This window comes from Macaca nemestrina, chromosome 9 (genome assembly GCF_043159975.1).
Source record: "Macaca nemestrina isolate mMacNem1 chromosome 9, mMacNem.hap1, whole genome shotgun sequence".
NCBI lineage: Eukaryota > Metazoa > Chordata > Mammalia > Primates > Cercopithecidae > Macaca > Macaca nemestrina.
The window spans coordinates 87565196-87592460 of NC_092133.1; the positions used below are offsets into that span (position 1 = coordinate 87565196).

Consider the following 27265-nt stretch of genomic DNA (forward strand, 5'->3'; position numbering starts at 1 on the left):
ATTACAGAGCGAAAGCAAACAAAAATCTGTCAAGGCAAAAACCATTACTACTTATTCCTTCGCTTTCCCTCCCGTTTGATAGCCTCAGGTAAGTATTTTCCACTTTCTTCTCCAAGTACAACATCCTTTTGCCAGACAAAATTTCCTTTTCCTTCCAAAACACTAGTATTAATAACACATGTAGTCAGGCCCACGACACACTAAACGACAAAGGCAGAGCTGGGGAAGTCTTCGGTTCCAAGCCTGGTGGGTCCTCGCCTGGGCACAGCGAAGGGGTGGAAGCACAGAGGTGTCGCGCAGCCGCACCCGCAGCAGCCGGCCCCCAGCTCGCTGTGGCCACCCGGGAACGCCTCCACCCAACCCGGCCGGACACGTGACGCCCGCGTCACGTGACCTGCCAGTCGGCGTCCTCACGCGGAGGGGCGTAGGGTGTAAACAGGCAACGCGCTGGCGGAGGTTCGGCCCTGCTACGTCCGCCTCTCGGGCATGCTGGAGGAGGGCCGGGGCGGTTGCGCCGCCAGCTCAGAGCCCACCTGAGGTAACTCTTGGGGCTTCTAGGATCTACTCCTCCACGCCGCTCGCAGCTGTCCCTGCTGGCCGCCAATAAGGGCGGCCGAGCCCCCGGCCCGGGCAGGGGGTGTGGCTGCCGGCCGCCCGGTCCGCGACAGGTGGGCCGCCAAGGCCCCGGACCTGCGCTGCCCCTGGGCTGGGGGCCCGGCGTGGAGCACGCGGAGAGGCAGCGCGACTCGGGGCCGTGGGTCCTTCTGCCCTGGTGCTGGCGTCTGCTCCTGGGGCCGGGCCGAGTCAAACCAGGAACCGCAGAAGCAGTCTGCGCCAAGGGCCCTAGGCCGGACGCCCGGGGTGCCAGGTCTTTTCCCTGACGGGCTGTGAGACCTTGAGCCCGTCAGCCGTCGTCCTTGGCCTGAGTTTGCACATCTGTAAAATGGAAGCTCGGACTAGTAATCCGTGAGGACCTTCCACGTCTGACGTGTGAGCGAGAGACCTGCGTACATTCGGGGTGCCAGAAGGAAAGCATAGGTAGCTATTTTGTCCTTTAGTTGCTAACTTTTCGTTGATCTTTAAATCCGTTTTCATCTTAAATGATTCGGATTCCTGTTCACCTGGCTGAAGTTTTTAATAGAAAACTTACTGGGTGGGGGTTATAATGGTTTATGTTACCGTTTTCATGTTTCTTTAATGCAACAAAACCTTTTTTTTCTTAAAATCTATTTGGAAGCCCAGATTGTAAAAATAAATGGAACCCTTTTCTGCCTCATTATCACTATTCTCACGACCCACCCCCGCGCTAACTACCCTTAAGGACCCATGGAAGTCATAGGTTGAGGAGCTCCGTATGGAGTTGAGGAAATGTTTTGTGTATTTTTTAATTTGATAGGATCTGGAAAATGAATTCTTTGCATATGTGGAGTTTTCTGTTATCTTTCTCCTTATTTTGTTCGATTGCATGCTATGTAATTACAGAGACAATTAGCATAACCCTCACATACCATACTTCGGGGCCTTTTTTGGCCCCGAAATTTCTGATAAAGACGTTTCTTGTTCCATCTTTCCTTGCATCCCAGTCCCTGGGGAAGTAAGTGTATGTTTATAATAGTGAGACTTCATGCCTCATTGCTGATTTAGTTGCTCAGATACAGAATGGGAATGGAAGACTTTTGAGACCAACCGGATAGGTTAGGACATATCAGAAAAACATGAAAACTCTAAAAAATATGAAAACTGAAGGAGTATATGAACTCAAGTCGTTGAGAGTCATGGAATAATGTGAACATGCCCTCGTGTGAAATCTTGAGACCCTGGAGCAAGAGAATTTTGGATTTTGAGAAAATTGAGTTTAAGAGAAAAAGATGTTCTGTTTCATATGGTGAGTGAACATGTAAACAGTATGAGGTGGTAGTGTGTAGACAACATTTTCAGGTTTTTTTTTTTTTTTTTTTAAAGAGTAACACATAGTTTCCTAATGGATTTTGGAGACTATGGTTTTAAGAGATGTACTGAAACTTGAAGTTTAATGTTAAAAGAGGGAAACGATACCCTTTTACAGCTTGTCTGCTTATTGCTTCTGTGAGTTGAGCAAGAATTGGAAGTGGAATGGACTATAAGTGATACCCAAGGTGACCTAGTGGAAAGGTTTTCTCTTTTCAAAGTCAACTTACTTCCCTGATCTTTGGCTTAAGCTTAAGCAAGTCATTTCCTTTCTTTGGTTCTCAGTTTCTGCTGCAAAATGAGGAAACTGGATTGATTACTATTCTACCTTTTGGCTCCAGCTAGGTTTGCCAGATAAAACACAGGATGCCTAGTGATACGAATTTCAGATAAAGTGAATACATTTTTACTATAAATACTACATGGGGGCATACTTGTACTAAAAAAATGATTCGTTGTTTGTCTGAAATTAAAGTTTAACTGGGCTTGCTGTATTTATATTTGCTAAATCTGGCAGCCTTAGCTCCAACATTTTTGTTTCCTTTAAATTAGTGCCAGCTCAAAGCAGAGCTGGGAATGAATTGATTTAAGCAGCCAGGAAACGCTAATTGTTGTCAGTAGTAGCGTCTGGTTCAGGAGGAATGTCGTTGATTCACTTGTGGTTTGTTTCTTTTTCCCTTATGTAGCAGTTCCATTTCTACCATAATCACATAATGTTTAGGTTTATACCTTTGGTGGTAAGTAGTTTAAAATATCTGAAAGCAAGTTAAAAATATTGCTGAAATTTCTAAAAGTGGCTTCATTTTTTTGAGCCTTGAAATGGTATGTGCTTCCCCCCGCCCCCCCCCCCCCCCCCCCGTAAAAGATGCTTTACAACCCTACCTGTTCCCCAGGTTTGTGGTTGATTACAAGACATTTTCTAAAGCCGTGGACTGTTCTGATGCCAAGTAATCAGGAAGTTCTTCTTCTTTTTTTTTTTATTTTTTTGTTTTGTTTTTTTTTTTTTTTGAGACGGAGTCTCGCTCTGTCGCCCAGGCTGGAGTGCAGTGGCCGGATCTCAGCTCACTGCAAGCTCCGCCTCCCGGGTTCACGCCATTCTCCTGCCTCAGCCTCCCGAGTAGCTGGGATTACAGGCGCCCACCACCTCGCCCGGCTATTTTTTTGTATTTTTTTAGTAGAGACGGGGTTTCACCGTGTTAGCCAGGATGGTCTCGATCTCCTGACCTCGTGATCCACCCGTCTCGGCCTCCCAAAGTGCTGGGATTACAGGCTTGAGCCACCGCGCCCGGCCAGGAAGTTCTTCTTATGCCTTCTAATTTTGTCCCCTGTGAATATGGAGTATGGAAAATTATCAGTATATACAGTATAAACATTTTATATTTTATCTGACGGTTGTCAGCTTTGTCTTTGCTGTATTGAAGGATTTTCAATTTTGAAATTCTTTTTCAAGAAGTGTAATTTTAAACTTTTCATTTTTTTTTTAAATAACTAGACCAGATCCAATTTCTTAACTCACTTGGAAATGCCTGAATTTTCTAATTCATTTATTCAATCAATAGTCAATAAAAAATTTGCTTTTGGAGAGTCAGTTTGATGATGTGACCAGTGTTCTAGTTCTCCAGGTGTTTATTTCTGATAGAGGAGTTAAAACGTGTAATCTGAGGATAATATGATGAAGGCTTTGAAGAGATACAAGTGCTATGAAAATTGAGAGGAAGGGTGTGTGCTCTTCAGATTGATATATTGAAGAGAAAAACTCTGGAAGAGGTAGAAGTGGATTCAGGACCTGGGGGTAAAGGTGGGATCAGAAAGACAGAGGTGGACACAACGGCGGAAAAAAGCGGATAAGGGCAGGGAATCTGTCTTCTCAGTTCTACAAAACATACGCTTTGTTGGATTTAAAATACTTTACAATATTGTGTATATGTGGTTTTTGGTTCACTGTGATGTTCTCATCTGCTTTATACTTGCTTTGAACTGCTTTGGTGTCTTTCTGTATTAAAAAGACCTTCAGTTGTCAGTGAAGCTCTTTGAAAAAGTGTTTATTAAATGTGTCAGGCGTATAAAAGTATGTATTGAAAAAAAAGAACATTACCAATAGCCTTGAAACCTCCTGTGTACTTCTTCCTTCCTCTCAAAAGTAACCAGCATGCTGAATTCTGTGTCTATCATTTCTTTACTTTCTTTTTTTTTTTTTTTTTTGAGACAGAGTTTTGCTCTGTCACTCAGGCTGGATGAAGTACAGTGACGCCCTCTTGGCTCATTGCAACTCTGCCTCTTGGGTTGAAGCGATTCTCCTGCCTCAGCCTCCCGAGTAGCTGGGACTATGGGCATGTGCCACCATGCCCTATTAATTTTTGTATTTTTGTAGAGACAGGCTTTCACCATGTTGGCCAGAATGGTCTCAAACTCCTGACCTCAAGTGATCTGCCTGCCTCAGCCTCCCAAAGTGCTGGGATTGCAGGTGTGAGCCACTGCACCTGGCCTGCTTTCTTGATAATGTTATTTTACTTTATACGTGTATATCCCCCAAAATACTGTTTGCTTATGCATATTTTTAAACTTTATATAAATGGCATCATGCTATATGGATTTTTTTTCCTGCAACTTTTAAAATTAGTTACTAAGTTTCATCCATGTTTTTCTTCAAAGGTAAGAATTTCTCTGGAATATATGTCTAGGATTGGAGTTGTTGTTTGTCAGGTGTGTACACCAGTAACTTTACTAAATACATATTGCTTTCCAATGTAGTTGTACTGTTTTACTGTCCTATAAGCAGTGTGAGAGTTCCTGTTTTTATCCTGTCTACCTGCTCCCCAGTGTTTGGTATGAGAAACCGTGTATCTATTAAAGGTCTAGTATCCAGAGTATTTAAGGAACTCTTATACTTCAGTCATAAAAGGAAAAATAACTAAAAAAAATGGACAAAGGATTTGAGTAGACAGTTTTTCAGACAAGACATACAAATAGCCAGTAAGCACATGAAAAGATGTGTTACATCATTAGTCACCATGTAAATGGAAATCAGAACCACAGTAAGATACCATGTCACACCAACTAAGTAACTAAGACGGTTACTAAGTGACCGTCTAAGTAACCATCTTAGTAAACTAAGATGGCTATGTATAATAAAAAAGACAGGTAATAATAAGTGTTGGTGACGTGGAGAAATTGGAATCTACATGTTGGAATGTAAAGTGGAGCAACTGCTTTGAGAAACAGTCTGGCAGTTCTTGAAATGGCTAAATATGGGATAAGGCATGACAAAGCAGTTCCACTCCTAGGTATATACCCAAGAGAAATGAAAACATATCTACGCAAAAATTTGTATGTACATGTTCACAGTAGCAGTAGCCATAGTAGCCAAAATGTTGAAACAACTCAAACATACATCAACTGATGAATGGTTTAAATAATGTGGTTTATCCATGCAGTGGACTATTATTCAGGAATAAAAAGGAATTAAATACTGACTCATGCTACAAATGGATGAACTTTGAAAACTTTCTAAGTGATAAAGTCACAAAAGGCCACAAATTGTGTGATTACAGGTATATGAAATGTCCAGAATACAAATATAGACTCAGATAATAGAGTACTGGTTGCCTAGAACTGGTGTTGGGGTAGGGGTTGGGGAAAAATGGGTTTGACTGCTAAAGAGGACTGAGTTTCTTTTTGGGGTGATGAAAATATTCTAAAATTGATTATGGTGATGGTTGTACAATTCTGTGCATTTGCTAAAAACTATTGAATTGCACACCTGCAAAAAAGCCATTGATGGAAAGAAGGAAATTTTTTTTAACAAAGATGCCATGTTTTATGCCTCCTGGAGAATCCCAGGTGGTAGGGACTGAGACTTGCCTATAGCCATGTGAGTGAGATGGAAAGCATATCCTTTTCATACATAGAGGCCTTCAGAGGATCCCACAGCTTGGCCAGCAGCTTGAGTGCAACCCCCTGATAGACTTTGACCCAGAAGTACCCAGCTAAGCTGTGCCTAGATTTCTGGCCTGTGGTAACTGTGAATAAATGTCCATTGTTTTAAACTACTGAGTTTTGGGGTAACTTGTATGCAGTATTAAATCACTCATACATAAGTAGCAGCATTGCAATATGTTTTTTTTCAATTTTAGTTTTCTGGAAAACTGTGGTGGCTAAATTACTAAATTATAGTATAATGGATTCTTTTTTTTTTTTTTTTTTGAAACAGTCTCGCTCTGTGGTCCATGCTGGAGTGCAGTGGTGAGATCTCGGCTCACTGCAAGCTCCACCTCCCGTGTTCACGCCATTCTTCTGCCTGAGCCTTCCGAGTAGCCTTCTACAGGTGCCCGCCACCGTGCCCTGCTAATTTTTTGTATTTTTAGTAGAGACGGGGTTTCACTGTGTTAGCCAGGATGGTCTCAATCTCTTGACCTCGTGATCCACCTGCCTCGGCCTACCAAAGTGCTGGGATTACAGGCGTGAGCCACCGCGCCCGGCCTATAATGGATTCTTTCGTTCCTTATTTTGTTAACCACAATTCATAACCAATAGGCAATGATGCACACATTTATTGAGATATCGTGTAAATTATTGGGGATAAATTATACTTAAAATGGCTAAAATTCCTTTTATTACAATTTTGAAAGTGTATTATCTCTGTATAATACATTACAAGTCTTTATCAACCAAAACAGGCAATTTTAAGACAATATAGCAGTACATAACATTTCACATATTGTCATGGTTTTCTGGTAACTGTTTTATATTTAAAACTTATAAGTGGTATTAATATGTTGGGAGATTTACTTATGACTTCAGAAAAGGCACTCAAAAAAGAATCATCGAGGCAAAACTACAGTCTCATAGAAGCCAACCCATTCTTGTAGGAACTATATGAAAGGAGGTTAAAAAGATTTTTGTTCTTTTCCTGTGAATATTTCTGTTCTTCAGTTGAAGAAATGTTGTATGACCATATGGATAAGGAAAGCATTTCGAAATTTCATTTAAGAAATGAAGAGATGTTTTCAAAGTTTGTAAGGATTTTCTCCTTTTTTTCTTACCTTTGACAAAGTGAAAAAAATATATTTATTAGCATGTAAGGATAGCTGAAATGTTATGTGAAAAAAAGCCTGCTGAATTTTCTCCTGTGTTTTATTCTAGAGGTTTTATAGTTTTAGCTCCAATATTAAGGTTCATGATCAATTTTTAGGGGTTGATAGAGTGTTTGGTATGAGCTATGGGTCTGGGTTCTTTATTTTCCTTTATGAATAAACAATTTTTTAATTTTAATTTTAATTTTATTTTTTTTGCCTGAGGAGGCCTTGGGCTCAAGCTAGCTGGTCTAATATACATTTTTAAATATCATTTGTTGAAAAGGTAGTTCTTTCCCTATTGAGTTTCTTCCCCTTTCTCTATCCTTTGCCCATTGAGTTCTGTTGGCATTTTTGTTGAAAGTAAACTGGTGATGTATGTGTGGATCTGCTTTTGGACTATCTCCTGTTGCTTTTGCTGTCTGTTCTTATGTTGGTACCACATTGTCTTTATTTCTATAACTTTATGTAAAGGTTGAAATTGGTTAGTATAAATCCTCCAATTTTGTTCTTTATTTTCAAAAATTTTCTGGGTATTCTAGGTCCTTTGTGTTTTCAAAAGTATTTTAAAATCAGCTTGTTAGTTAAAAAAAAAAAAAAAAGAACAACTTGGGGTTTCAGTTGGGATTGCCTTGACTCTGTAGATCAGTTTATGGAGAATTGCTATTTTAATGTCATTGAACCTTCCACTACATGAACATGTTATAGCTCTCCATTTATTTAGTTCTTTAATTTCTTGCAACATGTTTTTTTAGTTTTGCAGTGTACAGGTCCTGTGCATATTTTGTTGAATTTATATCTTAATATCTTACATTTTTAATGCCATTGTAAATGGGATTAAAAAATCATTTCTCAAGTATTCCTTGCTAATATGTAAAAATACAGCTGATTTTTGTATATTGTCTTTGTGTCTTGTAGCCTTTCTAAATCCACTTACTAGTTCTGGTAGTCTTTTGGTTGGATTTTCTCCACATACAGTCATTGAATAAAGACAGTTTTACATTTTCCTTTCTAATCATGTGCTTTCTGTTTCTTTTTTTGCCTTATTACACTTGTGAGGACCTCAAGTCCAATATTATGATAGAAGTGGTGAGAGCAGATATCCATGTTTTGTGGTCAATTTGAGGGAGAAACCATTTAGTCTTATATATGGTACAAAAAGCACTAACTACAACATTTTAAAAATGTTAAATTGGACTCAATAAAATTAAATTTTTATTGACTCAATAAAATTAAATTTTTATTACTCAATAAAATTAAATCTCCTGCACTTTAGGAGACATTGTTAAGGAAAAGAAACAGTATACTATAGACTGGGAGCAAATGTTGACAATTTATATATGTGACAAAGGACTTTTACCCAGCATTATATAAAAAACTTCAATAAATTAGTAAGAAGTTAGAGAACTCAAATGGCAAAATTGGTGGTAAAAAAAAAAAAAAAAATTGTGGAGCAACTTATCAAAAGAAGGTATTTGAAATTCTAGTAGACATATTAAAAATTCTCAACATATTTAGTTATTAAAGGAAATTATAATTATGAACAACTTTTTGCCTACAAGAATGGTCAAAATGAAAAAGACTAACAATACCAAGCGTTGCTGAGGACGTAGAGCAATCAGAATTTTACATAAATTGCTGATAGGAGTGTACAGGCACTTTGGAAAACTGTTTAACAGTTTCCTATTAACTTAAACTTGCACTTACTGTATGACCTAGACATTACACCCCTGGGTATAAAATAAAACCTTAAATTCACAAATGACTTGTACAACAATACTCAGTGCTCAACACTGGAAACGGTATAGTCTATCAAGTCTGCAATGGACTATTACTCAGGAGAAAAAAGGAATGAATTGCACAGTGTCACTCTATGAAATTAAAAACATTATATTGAGCAAAAGAAGCCAGACAAAAGACTACATTCTGTATGATTTGATTCATATGTAATTCTAGAACCACCAAAACATTAAGAAAGCAGATTAGTGGTTGCCTGAGGTTATAGGTAGGGGTGGGGATTGACTGCAGAGGAGCAGGAGAGAACTTTCTATGGTGATGGAATTACTCTGTATTTTGATTGGGTGGTGGTTATACTAAATATACACTTTTTATACACTTTTGTCAGAACTTAACATTGTACTTAAGATGGGTGCATTTTATTTTATGTAAATTATGTCTTAATATAGTTGTTTTTCAAAAGGGTCTAAACATTTATAGACAGAACATATACCTATGTATATATATACTGAGATTTTATGTAAAATATTTAAATGTATGTATACTCATAGGAAATGCCTAAAAGGATGTTAAGCAAATTGTTACTGATTATGTCTAGGTGGTGAGAATTTTAGGTGATTAAAAAAAAAGATTGGACTTTTTATATTACTTTAATTAGTCCTTTCAATGAACACATCTTTGCAAAAGAAAAGAAAAAAGTTTTTTTGTTATATAGAAGTTTGATTATCTAGATTTTTTTTCAAATATTGAGTAGATATTACAATATTTATAAATTTTGTATAGAATGTAAGTGCTGTTATTTTGTGGTTTTTTTTTTTTTTTTTTTTTTTTTTTTTTTTTTTGAGACGGAGTCTTGCTCTGTCACCCAGGCTGGAGTGCAGTGGCGCCATCTCTGCTCACTGCAAGCTCCACCTCCAGGGTTCACGCCATTCTCCTGCCTCAGCCTCCTGAGTAGCTAGGACTACAGGCACCCACCACCATGCCCGGCTAATTTTTTGTATGTTTAGTAGAGACGAGGTTTCACCGTGTTACCCAGGATGGTCTCGATTCGCTGACCTTGTGATACATTCGCCTCGGCCTCCCAAAGTGCTGGGATTACAGGCGTGAGCCACCACGCCTGGCCAAGTGCTATTACTTTGTAATCACCAGTTAGGAACAATCTACATTACTTTTGATGCCCTTGGTCTCTCTTCTCTGATCCCATTCTGTTATGTCCCCAGAGACATAACTGCTACCCTGAATTTTGTTTTTATTGTTTAATTGCTATAGTTTCATAACATTTGTATCTTGAAATGTGTTGTTTTGCCCTGCATGCGTTGAACTTTATAACTAGAATTGTGTGTGTACTTTCATTTGCTTTTTTATTCTGTATAATGTGAGATTTGAGACTCATTCGTATTTTTGTATGGCTGTAGTTCATTGGTATCTCCTTGTCTTATTGTGTTACATTATGAATATTCCACAATTAGTCCTTTGTAGTATTGATGAATGACTGGATTGTCAATTTTTTTTAAATCTGTCATGAGCAATGGTGATGTGAACATTGTGCATGTCTTTTTGTGCTCTTGGGTAAGAGTTTCTCTTTGCGTATGGTCAGGTGTATAGTTGCTGGGTTGTAGGATAATGCATTTCTTCAACTTTTCTAGAAGTGGTAGTTTTCTGTTGCTATATAACAAATTATCACAAACTTAGAGGCTTAAAACAACACACATTTTAAAATCTCATGGTCCTATAGGTCAAAAGTGCAGTAGGCTTGGCTGGGTTATCTGCTATGGGTTTTATGAGGCTGAAATCAAGTTGTCAGTAGGGCTGCATTCTTTTCTACAGGCTCTGGAGACAAATCAACTCCCACACTTATTTGGGTTGTTGGTAGAATTCAGTTCATATGGTTGTAGGACTAAGGTCCATGTGTCCTTGCTGGATGTCAGCTGGTGGTTATTCTCAGCTTCTATAGGCCACTCGTTCCTTGCCTTGTGACCCTCTTTCTTTCTTCGTCTTCTAAGCTGGCAGTAGGAGGTTGAATCTCTCTCATGCTTTGAATCTCTCTAATATTTTTTTCCTTTTCTAGATGGAGACCATTCTCTACTTTTTTTTTTTTTTTTTTTGAGACGGAGTCTCGCTCTGCCGCCCAGGCTGGAGTGCAGTGGCCGGATCTCAGCTCACTGCAGGCTCCGCCTCCCGGGTTCACGTAATTCTCCTGCCTCAGCCTCCCCAGTAGCTGGGACTACAGGCGCCCGCCACCTCGCCTGGCTAGTTTTTTTTTGTATTTTTTTAGTAGAGACGGGGTTTCACCGTGTCAGCCAGGATGGTCTCGATCTCCTGACCTCGTGATCCGCCCGCCTCGGCCTCCCAAAGTGCTGGGATTACAGGCTTCAGCCACTGCGCCCGGCCCCATTCTCTACTTTTAAGGACTCATATGATTTGATTGGGTCCACTGGGATAATCTAGATTACTCTTTCTATTTTATCTCCATGGTCGTTTCACAGCTATACTCAAATTAGTATTTGAATAACCAGGGGCAGGAATCTTGGGGGACTATCTTTACATTTCTCACTACCACTCTATATAATATGTTGTTTTCCGCAGTGGTGGTGCCAGTATACATTTACTTTAGCAGACATTGGAGTTCTTGTTCCGTGTCGTTAATATTGTCACTCAATATTGTCAGATATTTAGGCTGAGAAGTGGTATCTCATGGTGTTTTTAATCTATGGGTCCATATTTATAAGTAAAGACAGTTTTTTTGGTTGCTTTTTAAAAAGTTTTACATAAATAATTTTATTCTGTATGTACTCTCTAACATATGAGGTTTTCCCTCAGATTTGTGCTTTTGTGGTTTGAGTTTTAATAACTACTGTATGGTGTTTTATTGTATGAATAGATCACAATTGGTTCATTCTTTCGTTGATGAAAATTTAGATTGTTTCTTAGTTCTCCTTGTGAATGTGTGAGAGAATTTCTTGAAGATATATATAAAGACTGCATATATATTGGTAAAATCTGGAAGTGAAAATCATGTGCATCTTCCCTGTTTTACTGTATAGAGAGACTTACAAAAAGTAGATTCTTTCCTTCCCTCCATTCTTTTTTGCTTTCTTTTGTTACTACTTTTATTCAATCTGACAAGCAAATGTCTTTATTGTCTTTAAAGGAGCTTACACAGGTAATATTACAATGCTAAAAAATTCAAATACTGTAAGTACATAAAGAAAAAGTCTCATCTAGTTATACTGGGTCTTTTAATAAAAGTGGGATCATACTACATATATTTTGAAGTATGCTTTTTCACCTAGATCAGTACATACAGATCTGCATTCTCCCTTTTAATAATTATGTAGTATTCCTTTGCCGGTTGACTTTTGTTTACTATTCTGTACTTAGTACCTAGCAATCAATAAATTTTTGTGGGATGAATGAAGAATATACGGGTACATATATTTGTGAATTATTCAACCCTTCCCCTGTTAGTGGATATTTAGTGTGCTCTGATTTGTATTTTTTAAAATGGTGTCACAGTGATCATTCTTGTATATATGTTTTTGAACATTTATGGATGTATTCTTACAGTCTAGAGCCCTAGAAGTGGAATTGCCTGGTCAAAGGGGATTTAAATTGGATAGTTGGTTGTCCCATTTTCATTTCAGTCTGTACTCCGACTAATGGTGTTTTGGTGCTCTTTCCCCTGTTCACCTGCCTACGACATTATCTATTACCAGTCCCTTATTTTTCTGTATCTTAAAATTAATGTTGAAATTTTTATCAAAATAATACTTGGACACTTTAAAAATAGGGAGCATAAAGTCTTACAATGAAAAATAGAGGCAAACTTTTCTTGTTACAGTACCTATTTTTAATATTTCTAAACATGTTATTCCACTGTTATTTATTTATCCACTTTAAATGTTATGCATTGCCTTCTTATTTTAATAGTTGAGGATTTGGACATCTTAAACTCCTCATTTGCCTCTTCCCACTCTGACTATGGTTACATCCCTATTTTTAGTGAAATCAATAAGAAATATTTAGTGACAACCATTCATCTGCAAATCAGGTAGTAGTCTGTGACTACATTTCCTTTCTTATGTAATTTTTAAGTTAAATTACCTAGTTTTTTTCACTTGCATCACTTTTTAATACAAATTCTTGCTAGATGGATCATCTTTTCTCTCAGTCTGTGTATTTTCATAAAACAAAAACTGTCAGTCCTTTCACACAACATCTGTACAACTTGGTGTACAGTTCTGAGGGGCAAAAGAGTTAGGAAACTTGAATTCTGCTCCTGACTTTTCTGAATAGCTTGACCTCTGACAAGCAGCCTTGCTTCTCTCTGCCTTGTTTACTCATTTTTAAAAATGGAATTAGGTTTGAACTGGCTGGTCTCTGATTCCTCTCAGTTCTGCCATTCTGGTTTTTTTGGTCTCCTGTTGAATCTTAATTGTATCACTTAAATAGCTAACTGTAACAGCTTGTGGGGAGAGTGCATTTTATAACTTGGAGAAGAAAAAGGCTTGGGTGAGAAAGACAAGATAATATGGAAACTTGAAGGGCTGCTGTATAGAGAATAATTAGGCTCGTTTCACGTGATTCAAAACTAATACCTGTAGTTGAACAGGAGGTTCTCTTGATTCAGCGTAACAGACACACTCTTAACAGTTAATTCCTGTCCAACATTGAAGTGGGCCACCCTAAGTGATGGGTATTTCCTGACACTGAAAGGACAGAGGTCAAGGTAGATAGGCAAAATGATGCTTTAGAGACAGGTTGAAGTTATTTAAGCCCCAGCCAGCCAGGGATACTACCAGATGACTTCTCTAACCTTCTGGCCTCCCACAGGTGGAAATCAATGGCATAAGGTTGTTAAAATAATTTTAAAAAACCTATTATGGCTTGACTCATTGGTCATGACTTTAACCAAATTTTAATAATGATGATTCATACACTTTTTAAAAAAATTTGCATTTTTTTTTTTTTTTGGTTGAAATGCCTAAGTGTAGTGTTCTCAGTTTTGAAATGTTACTCTTCTAAGTCTTGTGTAGTTCTTGATGATTCATCTGGGAAAGCAGCCCTTTTCTTCTTTTTTTTTTTTTTTTTTTTTTTTTTTTTTTTTTTTTTTTTTTTGAGACGGAGTCTCACGCTGTTGCCCAGGCTGGAGTGCAGTGGCGCGATCTCGGCTCACTGCAAGCTCCGCCTCCCGGGTTCCCGCCATTCTCCTGCCTCAGCCTCCTGAGTAGCTGGGACTACAGGCGCCCGCCACCGCGCCCGGCTAATTTTTTGTATTTTTAGTAGAGACGGGGTTTCACTGTGGTCTCGATCTCCTGACCTTGTGATCCGCCCGCCTCGGCCTCCCAAAGTGCTGGGATTACAGGCTTGAGCCACCGCGCCCGGCCCTTTTCTTCTTTTTGAGTGATCTTTGAAAACTTGACACTTCCCCTTAAACTAAGCTGGGAACTTTGAGTTTGAGTTTTTAGGTCCTGTTGAGATACACAACTGAATTTGTCATTGGCTATGTGTGTTGCCAAGTTTTCTGGAGATGTTTACCAGTCTGGGCAATTTTGATAGTATTATCTTACAGTTTTTGCTGTGAAGCAGTCTTTAAATATAAGATATTTATAGGAGCAAGCCTTTGGGGGAAAAAAGCATTCTTACTAGTTTTATTAAATTAATTAATTACAATGCCCTCATTCCCAATTCTTGAGGTAGAATTTTGGTCACCTTAGCATCTGAGTGAGGAGGTAATGTGTGTGTTTACATTTCCTGAACTACCTCAGGTCTCCTCTAACCACTGGGTGTCTTGTTCCTGCTGAATTGTACTGTACAGTAGACTCCACTGTACTAGTGAATGCATCAGTCTGTGGTAGGATTTCTTGACCTTAACTCTGTTGAGAGTTGGGGTTGGATAATTCTTTTGTTGTGGGGAACTGTTCTTTGTATTGTAGGATGTTTAGTTGCATCCCTGGCCTCTTCCTACTAGGCGCCATTAGCACCCCCACAGTTGTGGCAATTAAAAATATCTCCAAGACACTGGCAAAATCCCCTGGGGTGATAAATTGCTCCTGTTGACAACCACAGACTTACGAATGCCGCTCAGTTGGCCCTCTGCCACGGTTAAGGTCTTCCTACTCTTGTCTGGTTTCTCCATGTTCCCAGCCTTGCTCACAGCCTCCTCTAGCCTGACTGTGCTCTGCTCAGCTAATTAGGCAGAAGTTGCCAAGTAGAAGGTGGAATCAGTGGGGAATACGGCGGAGCTGGAGTCAGGTATGGCCTTGGGTAGTGGCTGAGCACTGCAGCACACAGATGGGTGTGTGTGAGTGTGTGTGTGTGTGGGTTTTTTTTTTTTTTTTTGTGGTAGCTAAGATTAGACTGCTAAAGCAAATGTTCTTTGACTTGAAAATAAACCGACGACATCACTGGTGGTCCTAGCGCACAGTACTAATTAGGTATGTGGTATCTTTATATTGTCTCAAGCCTGCCTTGGATTCTGTTGTTAACGAAAGAAAGCTCCAAGCATGTTTCCTCCTTAATGTTTTTATTTGAAAGAAGCAGAGAAAAGTGAAACCTGTTCTTGACGAACTTCATGTTCAGTATAGTTTCAATTTTCAGGTGACTTAAATAGCTAGATCCATTTTTTACATGTATGAAATGAGGTGGGAGAGTTTATAAATTTGAAGCAGCAGATGTTTACTGAATGCAGCCAGTTATGATACTATGGCCTCAAGAAATACTTGGAGTGCACAGGGAGTGAGACAGGCACCGTCATGTAAGCAGTGGTAGTTCACAGGTGGTGAGGGGTAAGATCTCATAAACTGGAGACTGGGACAAGTGTTCACATTCCCTGCTTATATTCATTTTCAAACAGTCACTGTTTATAATATGTCTGTTCTGAGCTTTATGAATTTTTTTTTTTTTTTTTACTTAAGATCATCCTAACTGCCCATTTTGTAAACTTTATTCTCTTAACATTTATTATGTCATATTTTCTGATTTTAAATAACTTTTAATGACTGCATATTGCATTTTGTGGTTATATCCTAAGTGGTTTACTTAATGATTTCTGTATTGTTTAACATGGATTGTTTCAAAGAGTTTTGCTATTACAGTTATCATTTGATGAATATCTTCAGCATAAATTTTAGTCCATAGTTTAGATTATTTCTTTCAGATAGTGTTATTAACTAGAATGGTGTGGATTTTTTTTTTTTTTGGGGGACGGATTCTTGCAGGCTGGAGTGCAGTGGTATGATCGCGGCTCACTGCAACCTCTGCCTCCCGAGTTCAAGCAATTCTCCTGCCTCAGCCTCCCGAGTAGCTGGGATTACAGGTGCCCACCACTGCATCTGGCTAACTTTTGTATTTTTAATAGAGACAGGATTTCACCATGTTGGCCAGGCTGGTCTCGAACTCCTGACCTCAGGTAATCCACCCGCGTCTGCCTCCCAAAGTGCTAGGATTACAGGCGTGAGCCACTGTGCCTGGCCTGGTGTGGATATTTTTAAGGCTGTTGATTCATATTGCTGAACTGCTTTCCTAAAGGATTCTAATTAATGCTTCCACTAGCAAGGTGTTGAGTGGCCATTTTAGGGCATCCTTGCCAGTGTTGATATTTTCTAAAAAGAAAACGTCATCGGTTTAACAGGTGGAAAACATCTCATCTTTCATTGACTTTTTGTTTTTGTTTTCCTTTAAAAGTTCATTAGCTTCTTTTTTGCAATTGACTGTACATGTCCTTCTCCTATTAATCTTTTGGAGGTGTTACAGTGTTTTTTAAAAGCAATTTGCTTTATATAGCTTCTTTATATATGAAGGGTAGGGCTTTTTGTCTATCATTTTTGTAAAAAAACAGCTTACCTAGTTTATGTCTTTTGCTTTATGTGTAACTTACAGAAAAAGTACACAGGCCGGGCGCGGTGGCTCGCATTTGTAATCCCAGCACTTTGGGAGGCTGAGGCAGGATGATCACCTGAGGTCAGGGGTTCAAGACCAGCTTGGCCAACACAGTGAAACCCCATCTCTACTAAAAATACAAAAATTAGCTGGGCATGGTGGCAGGCTCCTGTAATCCCAGCTAGTCGGGAGGCTGAGGCAGGAGAATCGCTTGAACCCCGTAGGTGGAAGTTGCAGTGAACTGAGATTACGTGTCTCAAAAAAAAAAAAAAACCACAAAGAGTATAGGGAATTACTACATATTATTTACTAAGATTCACCAGTTGTTTGTATTTTACCTTGTTAGCTTTATCAGTCTTTCCCCCTTTCTTTATATGCATATATATAAATGCATTTTTTTTTGTGATTCATTTGAGTTTAAGTTGTATAGGTCCTAAGAACACTTCAACATGTATTTCTAAGAGCCAGGGTATTCTCTTGTGTAACCACAGTAAAATTACCAGTCAAGGAATTTAACAATTGGTACAGTGTTGTTATTTGATTTATAGTGCAATTTCAATACTATAATGTCCTTTATTGCCCTTTTGTTTTCCATGTCCAGTATCCAGTCCAGAATCACTGTGAAATTAATTGTCATATTTTAGTCTCCTTTAATCTGGAGTACTTTGTTAACCTCTCATTGTCATTCTTGACATTGATCTTTTGGAAGAATACAGATCAGTTATTTTTTTAGAATGTCCCTCATTTTTTACTTGTCTGAAGTTTCCTCATGGTTAGATTCAGTTCATGCATTTTATGCAAGGATAACAAAAAAGTGACTTTTATTTTTCTCAGTGCAACATATTAGGAGCAACCTGATGTCAGTTTGTTCCAGTATTGCTGATAACATCAAACAGTTGGTTAAGTTGGTATCTGCCAGATTTCTCTACTGCGGTGATACTGTTTTTCTCTTTGAAGTTAATATGTATTGACACTGTGATATATCGTGTTCCTCATCAAACTTTCACCCACAAGTTTTAGCCTCCAATGATGACTTTCCAACTGCATGCTTCCTTCTGTAGCTATTGACTGGCATTCTACTGTAAGGAAGACCTTTCCCTCCTCCCTCCACGCCCCATTTATTTATTTGTTCAATTATTTATTTGAATGATTCATATATGTATTTAGTGGTCTGTAATTCATTACTGTGATTATTTTGATACTAAAATCGTCCCAAATTTGGTCTGTGTAAACTCTTTCAGACTGGCTTCTGTGTTCTTTTTATATGTCTCCACAATTCTTTGAGTACTTATTTACCTTCTGGTGCAAAAAGATGCTTTGGGCTCATTGTGTGTGACCCACCCCTCAAATCAGCTTTTCTTTTTATTTATTTATTTTTTGAGAAGGAGTCTTGCCCTGTCCCCCGGCTGGAGTGCAGTGGTGCGATCTGGGCTTACTATGAGCTCTGCCTCCCGGGTTCACGCCATTCTCCTGCCTCAGCCTCCTGACTAGCTGGGACTACAGGCGCCTGCCACTACGCCCAGCTAATTTTTTTTTTTTTTTTTTTTTGTATTTTTAGTAGAGACGGGGTTTCACTGTGTTAGCCAAGATGGTCTTGATCTCCTGACCTCGTGATCTGCCCGCCTCGGCCTCCGAAAGTGCTGGGATTACAGGCGTGAGCCACCGCACCCGGCCTCAAATTAGCTTTTCTTAGAGGAGCATTGTTACTATTAGTGAGGAATGAATGGTATTTGGAAATCAAGATCTGGATATATGACGTGCTTATTGCAACTGGTGTGTCATTATTTCTAGGCCTACTCAGTGGCCACAGCTAGGATATGTTTGTGTGTGTGTAAATACATATGTGTATATCCATGTTTTAATTTTTTATTAAACAATTTTTTTAGAGATAGGGTCTCTAAAGAGGGAGCTAACTCCCTCCAGCCCTTTTTTTAAATAGTATTTTTAATTTTTAATTTTTGTGGGCACATAGTAGGTATGTATATATTTATGAGGTGCATGAGATGTTTTGATACAGGCATGCAATGTGAAATAATCATATCGTGGAGAATAGGGTATCCATCCCCTCATGCATTTATCCTTTGTGTAACAAGCAAGCCAATTACACTCTCATTTTAAAATATATGTTATTATTGACTATAGTCATTCTGTTGTTCTATCAAATAGTAGGTCTTATTCATCCTTTCTATTTTTTTTTTGTGCCCATTAACCATCCCCACCTTCCCCACAGCTCCCCATTACCCTTCCCAGCCTCCAGTAACCATCTTTCTACTCTCTATGTTCATTAGTTCAATTGTTTTGATTTTTAGATTCCACAAATAAGTGAGAACATGTGATGTTTGTCTTTTTGTGCCTGGCTTATTTCACCCTCTGGCTCTTTTATGAGGTCCCTAATCCCATTCATTAAGGCTGTGCCCTCATGATTTAATCACCTCCGTGAAGTCCTCGAGTCTTAATATTAGCATTGGCAATTTAGTTTCTTTGTTTTTCTTTTCTCTTTTTGTTTAGAGACAGAGTCTCACTTTATCACCCAGGCTGGAGTGCAGTAGTGCTCACTGCAACCTTGACCTCCTGAGCTCCAGTGATCCTCCCGCCTTAGCTTCCTGCGTAGCTGGGACTTTTAAGCTGGGACGCTTTAAGGTGCATGCCACCATGCCTGGCTAGTTTTTTTTTTAATTTTATTTTTATTTTTAGTAGAGATGAAGCCTCACTGTGTTATGCAGGCTACTTTTGTGTTCCTGAGCTCAAACAGTTCTTCTGCCTTGGCCTCCCAGAGTGCTAGGATTACAGGCTTGAGCCAGGATACCAGACCGTGATTAAGTTTCAACATGAGAATTTCGGGGGACACATTCATACCCTAGCAACACCTATGTATACACACTTACATATTAACAACTATGATTTCATATTGATTCTATCCGTATTAATCTAACACCATGAGGGGGTGGTACTTCTTGCATCTTCCTTAGGTTGAATTTTGTCAAATGCTTTTCTTGCATCTTGCCCACACTCTGTGCAAATATATGCTATATTTATTTCTAGAAGTTTTATAGTTTTGGCTTTAGGTTTAGATCTATGATCAATCTCAAATTATTTTTTATCAATAGTTTGAGATAGGGGTTGAAGTTCATCATTTTTCTGTATTGGATATCCAACTGATCTAGCATGGTTTGTTGAAAAGGCTTTTCATTCCCCGTTGAATTGCCTTGATGCCTCCTCTGAAAATCAGTTAACTGTATATGTGTGAGTCTGTTTCTGGACTTTGTATTCTGTTCTCTTGATCTGTTTGTTTGTCTTTAGGGCAGCACAATACTCTCTTGATTATTGTAGCTCTGTAAGAAGCCTTGAAGTCAGATAGTTTAAATCATTCAACTTTGTTCTTTTTCGAGATTGTTTGGCTGTTCTAGGTCCTTTGAATTTTCATATACATTTTAGAATCAAAAGCCTAATTTCTATAAAAGTGCCTGGTGGGAATGTAGTTGGAATTGTGATTTGGGCAGAATCAACATCTTGACAGTGTTGAAATTTTCAAATTACAAACATGGTATGTATCTTCATTTACTTAGGTATTTAATTTCAGCAGTGTTTTGTGGTTTTCAGTATATGGGGCTTCCATGTCTTTTGTTAAGTTTATTCTTAAGTAATTTGCTTTTTGGTATTAAGAAATGTTTTTAAAATTTCATTTTGTTGGTGGAAGATAGAAATACAATTGTTCGGCTGGGCGCGGTGGCTCAAGCCTATAATGCCAGCACTTTGGGAGGCCAAGACGGGCGAATCACGAGGTCAGGAGATCGAGACCATCCTGGCTAACACGGTGAAACCCCGTCTCTACTAAAAAATACAAAAAACTAGCCGGGCGAGGTGGCGGGCGCCTGTAGTCCCAGTTACTCGAGAGGCTGAGGCAGGAGAATGGCGTGAACCTGGGAGGCGGGGCTTGCAGTGAGCTGAGATCTGGTCACTGCACTCCAACCTGGGGGGTGGAGCGAGACTCCTTCTCAAAAAAAAAAAAAAAAAAAGAAATACAATTGTTCTGTATATTGACCTGCCATCCTGCAACTTTGCCAAACTTACTTAGATGAATCTTGCTAGACTGACATAATTCTTAAGAATTTATTTGTTAACAATTAGCCTCTGAAAAGAAAGTTTTATAACTTCCTTTCAAATATTTATGCATAGTATTTCTTTTCCTTGCCTATTACATTTAATAGGATCTTCTGTATGCTATAATGTTGGATAGACTTGGTGCAATTTCTGTCACCATCTTTGCCATGTTGCCAGTCTTTAAGGGAACGTCCTCAGAATTTCATTATGTTATTTGCTGTAGGTTTATATGATAGAGGAAATTTCTTTCTGTTTGTAGGTGTGCTAAATTTTTTTTTTTTTTTAACCCAGAATGGATATGGAACTTTGTCAGATGCTTTCATCACATCTGGTATTATGGTAAATGAAATTGCCTTTTATACGTGAATCCAAATTTTATATTCCTGGAGTAAATACTGCAGTATGATATATTATTATTATTTTTGTAAGTTACTGATTTTGATCTTTCCATTGTTTTGCTGAGGATGTTTTCATCTGTGTTAATCAACTATGGTCATGTTTTATAGTTTTTTTATAATTAAAAATGTTTTGGTAATGGGTTTATGCAAACCTTCTAAATGAGTTGGGAATTGTTTACTCCTTTATTTTCTTCCACATGTGTCTGATAGACTTCACCAGTGAAACCATCTGAGTTTTGAGTTTTCTTTTTGTAAAAGGGTAGGCTAACCATTTTAACTTACTTAATAGATATATGGCTGTTTAGATTTTAAAAGTTTTATCTTGTGTCAGTTGTGGAAAGTGTTGTGCTTTTCACTCTATTATTAGTGCTGTGTGGTTTATCTTTCCATCCTCTTTATTTTAACCCGTGTCTTTATATTTAAAAGGTATCTCTTGTAGACATAATTGGGTCTTGTTTTTTTCTTCTCCCCAATCTGAAAAAACGGTACATTTTAATTGGAATATTTATTTAGTCTCCTTAATGATACACAGTTGATCCTCATTACTTGAGGATTCCATACATGTGAAAATCACAAAATTTATTTGTAACCCCTAAATCAATACTTGCAGTGTTCCTGTAGTCATTCACAGACATGCACAGAGTAGCGAAAAATTTGAGTTATCTTGACATATTTTTCCCAACTGAGGTCAAATAAGGTGACACTCTGCCTTCTTGTTTCAGCTCTCATACTTTGAAAAACAAGGGTCCTTTTCCACACATCAAGAAAAGAAAACTGCAGGCCAATATCTCTGAATATTGAGACAAAAATCCTCAGCGAAATACTAGCAAACTAAATTGAGCAATATATTATTAGAAAGATCATTCAACATGACCAAGTGGGATTTATCCCTGGGATGCAAGGATGCTTCAGCATATGCAAATCAGTTTGTATGGTACATCATATCAACAGAATGAGATAAAAACCGTGTGATCATTTCAATTAGTGCTGAAAAAACATTTGATGAAATGTAACATCTCTTTATGTTGAAAAACCCTCAAAAAACTGGGGATAGGAGGAACATACCTCAACATAATTAAAGCCATATATGACATACTCACAACTAGTATAATACTGAATGGGGAAAAACTGAAAGCCTTTCCTCTAAGGCAAGTTTGTCCAATCCGTGGCTCAAGGGCCGCATATGGTCCAATACAAATTTGTAAACTTTTTTAAAACATTTTTTTTTTTTGCAATTTTTTTTAAAGCTCATCAGCTATCATTAGTGTTAGTGTATTTTTTTTTTTTTTTTTTTTTTTTGAGATGCAGTCTTGCTCTGTCACCAGGCTGGAGTGCAGTGGTGCAATCTCAGCTCACTACAATCTCCACCTCCCTGGTTCAAGTGATTCTCCTGCTTCAGCCTCCTGAATAGCTGGGATTACAGGTGCACGCCACCACACCCAGCTAATTTTTGTATTTTTAGTAGAGATGGGGTTTCACCATGTTGACCAGGATGGTCACGATCTCTTGACCTTGTGATCTGCCTGCCTCAGCCTCCCAAAGTGCTAAGATTACAGGTGTGAGCCACCACACCTGGCGTAGTGTTAGTATATTTTATGTGTGGTTCAAGACAATTCTTCCAGTGTGGTCCAGGGAAACCAAAAATTGGACACCCCTGCTCCAAGATTGGGAATATGACAAGGATGCCCACCGTCACCACTGCTATTCAACGCAGTACTAGAAGTTCTAGCTAGAGCAGTCAGACAAGAGAAGGATATAAAGGGTATCCAGATTGGAAAGGAAGAAGTCAAATTATCCTTGTTTACAGATGATACAATCTTGTATTTGGAAAAACCTAAAAGACTCCACAAGAAAACTATTAGAACTGGTAAATTCAGTGAAGTTGCAGGATACAAAATTAACATACCAAAATCAGTAGCATTTCTGTTTGTCAGCAGTGAACAATGTGAAAAAGAAATAAAAAAGTATCCCGTTTGGAAGCCAAACATAAAATAAAACAACTAGGAATTGACCAAATAAATGAAAGCTCTCTATAATGAAAACTATAAAACACTGATGCAAGAAATTGAAGAGGACCCCAAAAAATGGAAAAATATTACATGTTCATGGATTGGAAGAATCAGTATTGTTAAAGTGTCCATACTACTCAAAGCAGTCTATAGATTAAATGCAAATCCTACCAAAATATGAATGACATTCTTCACAGAAAAAAAAAATCCTAAAATTTTTGTGGAACAACAAAAGACCCAGAATTGCCAAAGCTGTTCTAAGCAAAAGAACAAGACTGGAGGAATTACATTACCTGACTTCAAATTATACTACGGAGATACAGTAACCAAAACAGCGTGGTACTGGCATCAAAACAGACCCATAGACCAATGGAACAGAATAGAGAACTAAGAACGCAGAAATAAATCCACACATGTACAGTGAGCTCATTTTTGACAAAGGTACCAAGAACATACTCTGGGGAAAAGACAGTCTCTTCAATAAATTGTGCTAGGAAAACTGGATATCCATATGCAGAAGAATTAAACTAGACCCCTATCTCTTACTGTGTACAAAAATCAAATCATAATGGATTAAAGACTTAAATCTAAGACCTCAAACTATGAAACTACTACAAGGAAACATTGGGGAAAATCTTCAGGACATTGTTCTGGGCAAAAATGCCTTGAGCAATATCCCACAAGCGTAGGCAACCAAAGCAAAAATGAACAAATGGGGTCACATCGAGTTAAAAAGCTGCTTCTGCACAGCGAAGGATACAGTCAACAAAAGGAAGAGACAACACACAGAATGGGAGAAAATACTTGCAAACTACCCAGCTGGCAAGGGCTTAATAACCAGAGTATATAAGGAGTTCAACTAACTCTACAGGAAAAAATAATAATCCAATTAAAAATGGGCAAAAGATTCTAATAGACATTACTCAAAAGAAGTATAAGTGGCAAACAGACATATGAAAAGGTGCTCAACATTGATCATCAGAGAAATGCAAATCAAAACTACAATGAGATATCATCTTACCTGATTAAAATGTCATATCCAAGAGACAGGCAATAATAAATGCTGGTGAGGATGTGGAGGAAAGGAAACCCTCATACACTGTTGGTATGAATGGAAATTAACCACTATGGAGAACATTTTGGAGGTTCCTCAAAAAACTAAAAATTGACCTATCATATGATCTAGTAATCCCACCGCTAGGTATGCACCCCTCCCCGCCATAAAAGAAATCAATATGTCAAAGAGATACTTGCACTCCTATTTTTGTTGCAGCACTTTGCAATAGCTAAGATTTGCCAGCAACCTAAGCGTTCATCAACAGATGAATGGATAAAGAAAATGTGGTACACAGTGGAGTACTTACTATTCAGCCGTCAAAAAGAATGAGATCCAGTCATTTGCAGCAATATGGATGGAACTTGAGATCATTATGTTAAGTGAAATAAGCCAGGCACAGAAAGACAAGCCTTGCATGGTCTCACTTATTTGTGGAATCTAAAAATCAAAACAATTGAACTCATGGACGTAGAGAGTAGAAGGGTGGTTACCAGAGGCTAGGAAGGGGAGTGGGGGGCTGAAGGGAAGGTAGTATTGTTAATGGGTACAAAAAAAAAGAATGAATAAGACCTACTATTTGATAGCACAATAGCGTGGTTATAGTCAATAATAATTGCACATTTTAAAATAACTTAGAGTATAATTGGATTGTTCATAACTCAGAGGATAAACTCTTGAGCGTATGGATACCTTATTCTCCATGATGTACTTATTTCACATTGCTTACCTGTATCAAAACATCTAAAGTACCTCATAAATAGATACACCTACTGTGTACCCACAGAAATTTTTAAAAGGGTTCTTTCCCAGTCTGTTCAGTGCCACATTTTCCACATTTTTATACTTCTATTGGGGTGATTTTGCTGTTTAAAATGACCCCAAATGTAGGGCTGAGGTGCCACCTAGTGATCCCAAGTGCAAGAGGCTGTGATGTGCCTATGGAGAAAATACATGTATTAGATAAGCTTCACTCAGACAAGAATTGTAGTGCTGTTGGCCATGAGTTTAATATAAGTAAATTAACAATAGATATTAAATGAAGTGTTTTAAACAAAAACACATACAAAACAAGATTAGGTATTGATCAGTTGACTAAGGTAGCAGGACCAGAGGCTTGCAGGGACTTAGTACTATTTTCCCGAGAGCAGTGGTTCCATATTTGGTAACTCAGTGTTCATGATGATTTTATAGAGTATAACTACTATGAATAATGACAATTCACTGTAGTTGGGTTTAGATCTACTAGTTTACTGTTTGTCTTCTGGTGTCCTTTTTTTTTTTTTTCTGCTACTCTTTTTCTACTTCTTTTTGGGCTAATTGAATGTTTTTTAGTATTCCATTTAATGACTTTTTTTTTTTTTTTTTTTTTTGCAGTTGCATCCTTACCCTTGCCTACTTAGAATTAACATACCACTTCTCATAAAATGTAAGAATTGCAATAACACAGTTCCATTCCCTACCCAGTCATTGTGCTGTTGTTGTCATATATATTTATGTTTATTTTTGTATTTATGATGTAGGGTCTTACTCTCTCGCCCAGGCTGGAGTGCAGTGTCACAGTCTTGGCATACTGTATCCTCCGCCTCCTAGGTTCAAGCGATCCTCCCACCTCAGCTTCCTAAGTAACTGGGACTACAGGCATGCGCCACTATGCCTGGTTAATTTTCGTGCTTTTTGTAGAGTTGGGGTTTCACCATGTTGCCCAGGCTAGTCTTGAACTCCTAGGCTCAAGTGATTCACCCCCCGTGGCCTCCTAAAGTGCTGGGATTACAGAGGTGACAACCTACTGTCATATATTTTATGTACACCTACATTATAAGCCCCATGATACAGTGTTATTATTGCTTTCAACAGCCAGTGAGTGTCTTCTAAAGAAATTAAGAGAATAAATTGAAAGATAGTTCTTTACATTTATCCACACATTTAACACTTCCAGTACTTTTTTTTTTTTTTTTTTGGTGGATCCTAATTTTTCTATGTTATCATTTGCTGGGGATTAATTTCCTTAGTTTTTATCAGACCATGTCTTTATTTTGTCTTCACTGTCGAAGGATGTTTTTGCTGCATGTGGAGTTCTGGGCTGATTGTTCTCTTTGAGCATTATAGATGTTGTTACATTACTTCCTGACTTGTTTTTCCAATTAAAAAAAATCAGTTGGCCGTCGTGTTACTGTTATTGTCGTCGTTGTTATTGTTGTTTATTCTTAGTTACTTTCAAGATTTTTCTCTTTTTGGTTTTCAGCAGTTTATCTACAGTGTGCTCAGGTGTATTTCTATTTGTATTAATCCTACTTAGTGTTCACTGAGTCTTTTGGATTTATAAGTCAGTATTTTTTGTTAAATTTGGGAAGTTTTTGGTTATTGCATCTTCAGATATTTTCTCTGCTAAAGTTTCACTTTCTTCCCCTCCACCTGCATTTCTGATTATATACATGTCATAATGATTGATATTATCTCAGAAGTTTGTGAGAGTTTGTTCATTTTTCTCCAGTCTTTTTTTCTGTTTTTCAGTGTGGATAATTCCTACTGGTTTGTTTTCCAGTTCATTGACTGTGTCATATTCAATCTACTGTTAAGATCATAGAGTGAATTTTTTGTTTTAATTTTCAAGCTTTTGCCGGGCGCGGTGGCTCAAGCCTGTAATCCCAGCACTTTGGGAGGCCGAGGCGGGCGGATCACAAGGTCAGGAGATCGAGACCACAGTGAAACCCCGTCTCTACTAAAAATACAAAAAAAAAAAAAATTAGCCGGGCCCGGTGGCGGGCGCCTGTAGTCCTAGCTACTCAGGAGGCTGAGGCAGGAGAATGGCGTGAACCCAGGAGGCGGAGCTTGCAGTGAGCCGAGATCGCGCCACTGCACTCCAGCCTGGGCAACAGCGTGAGACTCCGTCTCAAAAAAAAAAAAAAAAAAAAAAAATTTTCAAGCTTTTCTGATTTTGAATTTATATTTGTTTCTATTTTATACTTTTTTTGGTTTTTTTTTTAAATTTTTTGAGATGGAGTCTTAGTCTGTTGCCCAGGCTGGAGTGCAGTGGCACAGTCGGCTCACTGCAGCTTCCGCCTC

The 27265-nt window shown here is 38.3% G+C and overlaps 1 protein-coding gene across 4 annotated transcripts in view; it reads left to right on the forward strand.

Annotated features, from left to right (window-relative positions):
• Nucleotides 1-417: 417 nt before the first annotated feature.
• MARCHF8 (membrane associated ring-CH-type finger 8) overlaps nt 418-27265 on the forward strand; it is a 144473-nt gene continuing 117625 nt past the window's right edge. For 2 of the 4 annotated variants that reach the window (XM_071070029.1, XM_011749562.3), the window contains exon 1: nt 626-1038. The gene's annotated coding sequence lies outside the window, so the exon portion shown is untranslated. Of the gene's footprint in view, nt 539-625; nt 1039-27265 lie in introns of those variants that run through there. The other 2 variants (XM_011749566.2, XM_071070030.1) reach the window with 2 other exon arrangements.